Genomic DNA, 10,087 nt, shown 5'->3' with positions numbered 1-10,087 from the left:
GACAGACAGAGACAGAGAGAGAGACATAGAGAGAGAAGGAGGGGAGATAGAGAAAGAAGAAATAGAAAGAGAATGGACCTATCTCAGGGCTAACAACATAGGCTATAGGGACCTGTGACTTGTAGCTCAGCCCCTCCCCCCACAAGGGCAACCAATAGGTTGCCTCAGTAGTCCCCCTCTTGAAATTCTTTTTCTCCTCCTCTTCCTTCTCTTCCTCCTCCTCCTCCTTCTTCTTCTTTGTGGGGGCTTGAACTCTGAGCCTGGGCCCTTTCCTGTGCTCTACAGTTCAAGGCTAGCACTGTACCACTTGAGCCACAGCACCACTTCTGGTTTTTTGAGTGGTTTATTGGTGATAAGACTCTCAAGGAGGGGCTGGGAAGGTGGCTCAGTGGTAGAGTGATTGCCTTGCATGCCTGAGGCCCTGGGTTCGATTCCTCAGAACCACATAAACAAAAAAAAGAAGAGTCTGAAGGACTTTCCCACCCTGGCTGGCTTTTTTTTTTTAATTATCAAAATACCTTACCAAGGAGTTACAATTACATAGGCAAGGTAATGAGTACATGTCTTATCAAGCATTGTTGTCTCCTCCTTTGTTTTCCCTTCCCATCCCTTCCCATCTCCCCGCCCCCCCACACCTCTACATCTCATTGTTGCAATGGGTTCACCTGTATCCCTATTTAAACAATTTGTTTTTTCCCTTCCCCTCCACAAAGTATACCAAAATTGATATGGGGGAGGATATTTGACTTGGATTGTGTAAAATGGATAATGAATGATTTTAAAATATAAATGTCAGTGTGCTGTGGATAAGACTTCCCTGGTAACTCATTACTTTAACTAGTAACTGTAATTGTAACTCTAACTCTGCTTCTGCTGTTTTCTGAGCAATGGGGGCTCTAACCCAGGGGCCATCATCCCCCTTTGTTCTATTCCTCTGCTTCCCACAAGCAAAACCTTGGCGGAAATTTAAACTTCAGGTGCTCATTTCTTGTAACAATCATTGGCTAACCCAACACCCAGCCTCCCCCTTTCCTTGCCCTAGCTCAAAATGCTTAAAAGCCCCTGTGGGCTGGCCTGGAGGCTGTTTCCTGGGATCCCAACTCCAGGAGCTGTCCTGGCGCATTAGCACTTTTCGTTCAATAAAAGCTTTTACATTTTCACTGAGGACTGAATGGTCTCACTGCCCCTCCCCCCTACAACGTCAAATACAGTGAAAACAGGGGTTATACCATGGGGGAGGGACTTACAAAGCAACGACAACAAAAAATATGGAACGCTTCACGAATTTGTGTGCCATCCTTGTGCATGCAAATCTTCTCTGTATCATTCCAATTTTAGTACACGTGCTGGGGAAGCTAGCACCCCGGGCAGGCTTTGAATCTTGATTCTCAGATCTCAGCCTCCTGAGTAGCTAGGATTACAGGCATGAACCACCAGCGCTGGGCTTGAAATTCTTCTCAAAAGATCCCTCATTTTCATTTTGCTCGAGATCCCACAAATTATATAGCCAGTCCTATTTGTCTTTTTGGTATATGCCTTCAATAGTTTGTTATTTATTCTCTGTTTCTCCAGAAAATATACTTCAATGATCTTACTATTGCAAGGCATGAACAGCTTTTTCTGTTCTGATACCTTTGCTACAGCTATGCCTAACATTTCTTTAGCTACCGCTCTCTTAACTGCCTTCACTTCAGTGTGAACTTCCAGCCATTGAACTAATTGCTCTTTGCTCTTTAATTTGTACTGAAGCAGGATAGATGAAGGGAAAATGAGGAATGGTCAGCTTACAGCAACTATAGGACATATTCCTTCATGTACTTCCCTAAGATAGAGTGAACAAAAGTCATTTTAGGGGAAATGAAGCAGGATAAAATCAGGAAAGTTAGGCCTGATGAAGGCAACTCTTTAGAAACTTAGAAATGCTATCTTTGCTTCAAAGAGAGAAAACAGGATGCTTTCCTTCCTGAGGGATGCATTCCTTACCCCAAGAATTACCAGGTATAATTAGAACAAAGACAAAGCACTTAGATTTGCATAACTTTAAAGCTAGACCCCCTGCCTTTACCCTATAACTATCCCCAGCAGCCCAAGGAGCTGTATCTCTCTCTGGGTGTTTCCTTATGTGTATGGGGGGGGGCAGTGTCTGTGTGGGGGGGTCCCTGTCTCTCCGTACGTGTCTGTGTGTTTGTCTCTTTGCGTTTCATTGTCATTCCTTATGAGAGCACCCACACTCTGCTAGTCGGCCACTGCCCTTCTCTGTTCATCTGCTTTTTGTCTGCTTGCCTGCTTGTTTACTTAATAAAGCTCTGCTAAGTTTTCTTACCATTGTGACTGGCCCAGGAATTCTTATTCTGGGGCTGGGAAGGTGGCTCAGTGGTAGAGTACTTGCCTTGCATGCGTGAGGCCCTGGGTTCAATTCCTCAGCACCACATAAACAGAAAAAGGCAGAAGTGGCTCTGTGGCTTAAGTGGTAGAGCTCTAGCCTTGAGCTGAAGAGCTGAGGGACAGTGTTCAGCCCAGAGTTCAAGTCCCACAACCGACAAAACAAAACAAAACAAAACAAATTCTTATTCTGAGATCGAAGTCAAGAGTCCCTGCATTTCAAGGGGAGCGTCACTAAACCTTACCGCCACACAATGACGGTAGGTCTGCTACCAGCTGTCTTGCCTATCCTGTTTCTGTCCGGCCTGAAAAGTCTCTATTTTCTTATCCCTCTCTTTCCCAGGCTAACTCCAATTTATCCTACAAGTCTGAATTTAGATGTCACCACCTATGTAAGGAAACTGAGTCATGAGGGTATCAGGACAAAGAAAGGGCAGAAAGTGAACTTAATAGACCAACAGACTTTTCTTTTGGGTTGAAGTCTGAGAAGGACGTCAGAGTCTTCCAGCCAGACTGGAGAGACAATGATGCACTTTCTCACAACAGAGATCCCCTTTTATTGGGCAGAGTTAAGTCTGGCAAGGCAGGGCACTGGGGTAGGTGATTGGTCACAGGAAGCCAGGCAGGATGGGAACAGGAAGCGGCTGTTAGTGCAGAGATTGAATCTTGACTTATGGGGAAGCATCAGTTTTTAGCAGACGTCTACAAACCTTAGGGCCCTCAATCTACAAGTTCTCTTTTGCAACTGCAGGGTACATTTGTGGAAAAGGAAGAGGGTAGATGATTCAGATTAAGGGAGCTTTGCAGCCAGGGAAGTTTTAGTAAGCCATTTTCCATCACTGAAGTCATTTTCCAAGAGGAAAACCTTACCTGATCTCCCTAACATGAGCCTATGGGATCCCACATTACCCTGAATTCAATGCACAAAAATGAGGCAGGATAGATAAAGGCACATAGAAATTATATTACTTTTAACAAATATCAAAAGGTCTAGGCTCAGAAATTAAAATCAGGAAGTAACCTGAAAGAGCAGTTAAACTCCCCACATACATACATATACCACATATCCTATCAGATGCTAAATTACAAGGATTAGACCAGAGAGGGCCTCTGAATGTGCCTTCTTTTTGAAAGGGTAAAAAGCTGCAAACTCTTCATAAATAGGTAAAGAAAGACGCATATTAGGACAGGAAGCCCTAAAACTCATCTATTGTCCCCATTTTGGATTGGCCTAGACTTGTCACCATATTTTAGAATAAACAACCCACTCCCTTAATGGTTGGGGTTGCTAAATGACATGAACACATACATTCTCCTAGCTCAGAAAGTATAAAGGCTGAAGATTAAAAACACCATTTTGAGTCTTTTGTTGGTGGTGGTGGTCTTGGGTCTTGAATGGAAATATGGTTGCTTGATCTAAGTGACATTTCTGTTTTTTTTTTTTTTTTTTTAATGTGGTGCTGATGAATCAAACCAGGAGCCTAATGCATGCAAGGCAAGCACTCTACCACTGAGCCACCTTCCCAGCCCAAGGCTGTAAGATTCTTATCTCCAATGAACCACTCAGAAAACAGAAATGGAGCTATGGCTCAAGAGCGCTAGCCTTGACGTGAAGAGCTGAGGGACAGTACCCAGGCCCAGGGTTCAAGCCCCATGACCAACAAAAAAACCAAACCAAAACAATATTGTTAAGATTGGTCTCCACCCTGTTAGGTTTTTAAAAAGAGGTAGAGCTGAGTAAGAACTGCACCAGCACGCACGTGGTATTCAGGTAAGGAGTAGGTTTATTCAGTAGACCTGCTGGGACTAGGCTAGGTTGGCACTCCACGTGGCTGGCAAAAGAGAGGAAAGAGAGAAAAGAGCTAGAAAAGAGCAGAGAGAGGGGTAAGAACAGTAGCACTCACGTGGTATTCAGGTAAGGGGTAGGTTTATTCGGTAGACCTGCTGGGACCAGGCAAGGTTGGCACTCCACGTGGCTGGGAAAGAGAGGAAAGAGCTAGAGCAGAGAAAGAGCAGAGAGAGCTAGAAAAGAAGAGCAAGAGCAAGAGAGAGTGAGAGCAGAAAAGAAGAGCAAGAGAGCATCTGGGCCTGGGCTAGGCCTTATCTAGGGTACGGGCGGAGAAAGGTGTGGCCACATCAAATTCAGATGTGACCTCTTCCAGGTGTCCCAGTTGCCTAGGTAACGCTGGTAATGGGTGGAGACTTTGCTGCGAGGAGGGTGGAGTCTGCTAGCCATCCAGGAGCGGACCTTACACACCCCAAACATGTATTCTTGTCTTTAAAAGCTATGTGCTGGAGGCACTGGTGGTTCATGCCTAAAATCCTAGCTACTCAGGAGGCTGAGATCTGATATCATGGTTCAAAGCCAGCCCGTGCAGGAAAATCTGTGAGACTTTTACCTCCAATAAACCACTAGAAAACCAGAAGTGGTGCTGTGGCTCAAGCAGTAGAGCACTAGCCTTGAGCTGAAATGCTCAAGGACAGTACCCAAGCCTAGTGTTCAAGCCCCACGACCGACAGAAAAATAAAATAAAATAAATAATAATGAAAAATAAAAGCTATTTGCTGGGCTGGGAAGGTGGCTCAGTGGTAGAGCGCTTGCCTTGCATGCCTGAGGCCCTGGGTTCGATTCCTCAGCACCACATAAGCAGAAAAAGCCAGAAACGGCACTGTGGCTCAAGAGCTGAAGGACAGCGCCCAGCCCTGCAGTAGGAAGCCTGCCTAGTCATCTGGAGTGTCAGAGCCTACCACAACAAAGTTGTTAGCCAAGAAGCAAGTTTATTGACCACACTGACCAGCTAAGGCCGCAGCACAGACTCGGGAGCTGATACTGCAACCCCGAGCAGTCCACATACTTTGGTTTTTAAAGGCAAAATTCATGAGGTTGAGCCTGGTCACCCGCAGGTGACCAGTGGGTTCACAACACACACAAAGGATTGAAGTTTGAGCCAGATTACAACATATCTGTTTTATGGGTCAGTCTTTTTTTTGGGGGGGGGTCAGGTCGTGGGGCCTGAACTCTGGGCCTGGCCGCTGTCCCTCAGTTCTTCAGCTCAAGGCGAGCGCTCTACCACTGAGCCATCTTGTCAGTCTTATGGGTCAGTCTTTAACTGAACGATCTAGAGTGGGTTAGGTTGTTAAGGGGAGGCAGACCAGATGCATTTTTTTTTTATTCTGGGAACTAGGCCTGTCAAGTCTAAAATCCCTAAAACAAAGGCAAAGCTCAAAATGGAATCATACCAGCTTGGGCCCCATCTCAGGGTCCACTTCAGCCTCAGAGTCCAGGCCCCATAACTGACCCCTCTCCCCCCAAAAAAGTTATGTGCTAGCTCTGTTCTGGCCTTTTATTTTATTTTTTGGGTCCGGTCATGGGGCCTGAACTCTGGGCCTGGGAGCTGTCCCTCAGCTCTTCAGCTCAAGGCTAGTGTTCTACCACTTGAACCACAGCACCACTTCCGGCTTTTTTTTCTTTTTGCTTATGTGGTGCTGAGGAATCGAAACCAGGGCCTCTGGCATGCAAGGCAAGAGCTCTACCACTGGGCCACCTTCCCAGCCCCTGTTCTGGCCTTTTAATATGTAGTAGGAAGACCCCTACTCAGGCAGGCAAGCCCAACTAGTCATCCAGAGTGACAGAGCCCACCACAACAAAATTGTTAATAAAGAAGCAACTTTATTGAGAAGGTTCCTACACTGACCAGCCAGGACCACAGCAAGGCTCGGGAGCTGATACTGTGACCCTGAGCAGCCCACATACTTAGGTTTTTAAAGGCAAAATTAACAAGGTCGAGCCTGTTCACGCGCAGGTGACCAATGGGATCATAACCATAACACACACAAAGGATTGTATGGTCTTACCAGACCACACACAAGTAGCCAATAGGTGGAGTCACCAGTTGGAGCCAGATTACACCCCATCTGTTTTATGGGTCAGTCCTTAACTGAACAATCAAGGTGGGTTAGGTTGTTAAGGGGAGGGGGACCTAGAGGCATTCTTTCCATTCCAAGAACTGGGCTGGTTGGAGCCAAGGTCGAGTTAACCTTGTTTAGAGGTTTTTTTTGTTTTGTTTTCCCCCTAAAATCCCTAAAACCAAGGCAAAGCCTGTAAAGAAGCTGTACCAGCTCAAGTCTCCTCTCAGGGCCCACTTCAAATAAATACTCCAAATTCGATCTTTTTGAATTGTGGTGTTAGGGGGAAGAGAGTCCCCCCCACAGAGACAGTCTTACATAAAAAGATGGATTTATTTGGGGAAGTAAAAAGCTGACCAGCCAGGGATGCAGCACAGACTGGGGAGCTGACACTGCGACCTCCAGCCGTCCTCAAGCTGGGGTTTTAAAGGCAAAAACCACAGAACCCTGTGGTCGAGCATGGCCATATGCAGGTGGCAATGGCATTGCCAGACACAGAAAGATTACATAATTGGTGGCAAACAGTAGGGTCTCTCCATAAGTCTGGGGGGGTGTCATCTTCCTGTAAGTCTCCCCAAATAGAGGAAGTCCTTTTTGGGAACAAGCTGGTCTGTTACTTTTTTTTTTTAGCGCTCTACCACTTGAGCCACAGCGCCACTTTCGGCTTTTTTCTTTTTGCTTATGTGGTGCTGAGGAATCGAACCCAGGGCCTCATGCATGCAAGGCAAGCGTTCTACCACTGAGCCACCTTCCCAGCCCCTGGTCTGTTACATTTTATAATGCAAATGGTCAAGCAAGTCAGACAATCTTATTACAGCAAGTAAAGGAACTTTCCAGTTTTAACATTTCAGAAACCAGTATTGTTTTAACATTTAAACACCAGCATTTTAATTTTTAGCTGGGGTGGGTGGGAAGCTCCTATTACATTAGAAGTAGAGTTGGTTTCTTTTTGTTTTGGCTCCCCTTAGCAGTGGCATCTCTGAACCCCATTAATTGAATTACCATATAACAGAACTCAGGGCCTGGCTGCAGGCCCTTAGCTATTTCAGTCAAGACTTGTGCTCTACCACTTTGAGCCACTGCATCACTTATGGTTTTCCAGTGGCTAACTGGAAATAAGTCTCATAGACTCTCCTGCCGAGGCTGGCTTTGAACCACAATCCTCAGATCTCAGCCTCCTGAGTAAGCTAGTATTAGGAAACTTGAGTCAAGGTAGTATTAGAGGGCTGGGAAGGTGGCTCAGGGGTAGAGTGCTTACCTTGCATGCATGAAGCCCTGGGGGGGTTCGATTCCTCAGTACCATATAAGCAGAAAAAGCCTGAAGTGGCGCTGTGGCTCAAGTGGTAGAGCACTATCTTTGAGCTGAAGAGCTAAGGGACAGTGCCCAGGCCCTGAGTTCAAGCCCTATGACTGACAAAAGAGAGAGAGAGAGAGAGAGTATTAGAATGAAAAATGAGCAGAGACCAAATTCAACAGGGCTGGGAAGTTGGCTCAGTGGTAGAGTGCTTGCCTTTCATGCCTGAGGCCCTGGGTTCAATTCCTCCACATCACATAAGCAAAAAGAAAAAAGCCGGAAGTGGCACTGTGGCTCAAGTGGTAGAGCACTAGCCTTGAGCTGAAGAGCTGAGGGACAGTGGCCAGGCCCAGAGTTCAGGCCCCACGACCTGACCGTCCCCCCCCAAAAAAAAAAGAAAGTTGAAGAGGGACCCCATGGTGACCTGAGTCTAGAGACACCAGGAGTGTAATAGAGGCAAGGGTAGAAGGACTTAAGTAGGGTTTGGGGTGGGAGACAGGGTCTCAGGTAGCTGGAGAGTTGCAAGGAATTTCAGGATTTACTTCAGAGATTGTTGTTTGTTTGCTGGCCCTGGAGCCTGAACTTTGGGCCTGGACGATGCCCCTCAGCTCTTCAGCTCAAGGCTAGTGCCCTACCACTTGAGCCACAGGGCCACTTCTTGCTTTTTTTCTATTTACGTGGTGCTGAAGGATCGAACCCAGGGCCTCATGCATGCAAGGCAAGCACTCTACCACTGAGCCACCTTCCCAGTCCCTTAAGAGAGATCTTAATAATGGCCTTGGGTTCTAGGGGGCTATTGTATAGGTTACTGGATCAGCCAGAAGTAGCCTGCACGGAAGACTCTGGTGCCTGATACCTGAGGGGTGGGGGCATGAAGCCGGAGATCCCAAGAAGATTTAAGATTCTGGCCTGGAGAATTTCAGGAAGATCTTCCTGAGAGGAGGGTAGTCAGTGGGTCAAGCCAAGGAATAACAAAACAAATTGCCATCAGCTAGGATTAACCATTTAGAGTCTTAACTCTCATTTCCTGTATAAGGAACAGGAATATCTCTTTTTCTACCTGTTCCCCCCACTTAAAATTGTTATGTTCAAATAAATTTTTGCTAAAACTTTCAGTTTGTAAATTTGTTCTGGTGTGAACAGGCAGTGAGACCACTCAGTCACCAGTGAAAATGTAAAATTTTTTTTTTTTTTTGGTCGTGGGGCTTGAACTCTGGGCCTGGGCGCTGTCCCTCAGCTCTTCAGCTCAAGTTCTACCACTTGAGCTACAGCGCCACTTCCGGTTTTCTGGTGGTTTATTGGAGATAGGAGTCTCAGTCTCTCCTGCCCGGGCTGGCTTTGAACCTCAATCCTCAGATCTCAGCCTCCTGAGTAGCTAGGATTACAGGCGTGAGCCACCAGCGCCCGGCTAAATGTAAAATATTTTATTGAGTGAAAAGTACTGATGCAGGCTGGGAAGGTGGCTCAGTGGTAGAGCGCTTGCCTTGCATGCATGAGGCCCTGCGTTTGATTCCTCAGCACCACATAAGCAAAAAGAAAAAAGCCGGAAGTGGCGCTGTGGCTCAAGTGGTAGAGTGTAGCCTTGAGCTGAAGAGCTGAGGGACAACGCCCAGGCCTAGAGTTCAGCCCCCACAAATGACAAAAACAAAAAAGAAGTTCGCACCTTAAGTTTAAATTTCCCACCAAGGTTTTGCTGGCAGGAGCTGGGAAATAGAACAAAGGGTTGTGATGGCTCAGCTGGGTTAGGGCAGGCAGTGTTCGGCAAACAGCAGAGGCAGAGTTACAGAAGCTAAAATAGCTAGTTAGTTACCAGGGAAGTCTTATCCACAGAAAGCACAGTTACATTGATATCTTAAAATCATTCATTATCCATTTTATACTGAATTAAGGAGGCCAGGTCTGGCCGGTGTCATTTTGACCACATGGTGGGTGGTAGGGTCTGACAACTTGTTTCAGGCTGGGGGAAGAAACACCCCTCCCTCCCCCCACCCCAGGTAATGGGCATGCTCAGACCCCTGGAGGCAGGGGCAGGCACTTGGCTGATAGGTTACTGAATCTGTCAGTCTAGTGCCTGGGACTGGGAATTTCCTGAGGATCTGCCCCCTGCGCCGACCTATTTTAGGCCTGGACCAGCCTAGCCACTGGACTCCATGCCACATGTGTCTCCATGATCATGTCCTGTATCTCCTGGCTCATCCTGTCATCATGTAGTCCCAGTTCAGCTCTACATTGGAGCTGAATTGGCTTCTTGTTATTTCTTTCCTCTTTAGCATGTTTCTTAGCTGGGTTCTGTGTATTTGAGTGCTGCAAGCCTTTGTAACAACTGGTGGCCTGCAGCCTGTTAACTGTATAATAAAGACTCCAATATTCTATATTTTAAAATGTGGCTTCTGGGATGATTTACCTTACAACAATACAATCCAAGCCGGGCGCTGGTGGCTCACGCCTGTAATCCTAGCTACTCAGGAGGCTGAGATCTGAGGATCACGGTTCAAAGCCAGCCCG

Source organism: Dipodomys ordii, unplaced genomic scaffold (genome assembly GCF_000151885.1).
Source record: "Dipodomys ordii isolate 6190 unplaced genomic scaffold, Dord_2.0 Scaffold17, whole genome shotgun sequence".
NCBI classification, from domain to species: domain Eukaryota; kingdom Metazoa; phylum Chordata; class Mammalia; order Rodentia; family Heteromyidae; genus Dipodomys; species Dipodomys ordii.
Note: the sequence above shows the minus strand (reverse complement) of the source record.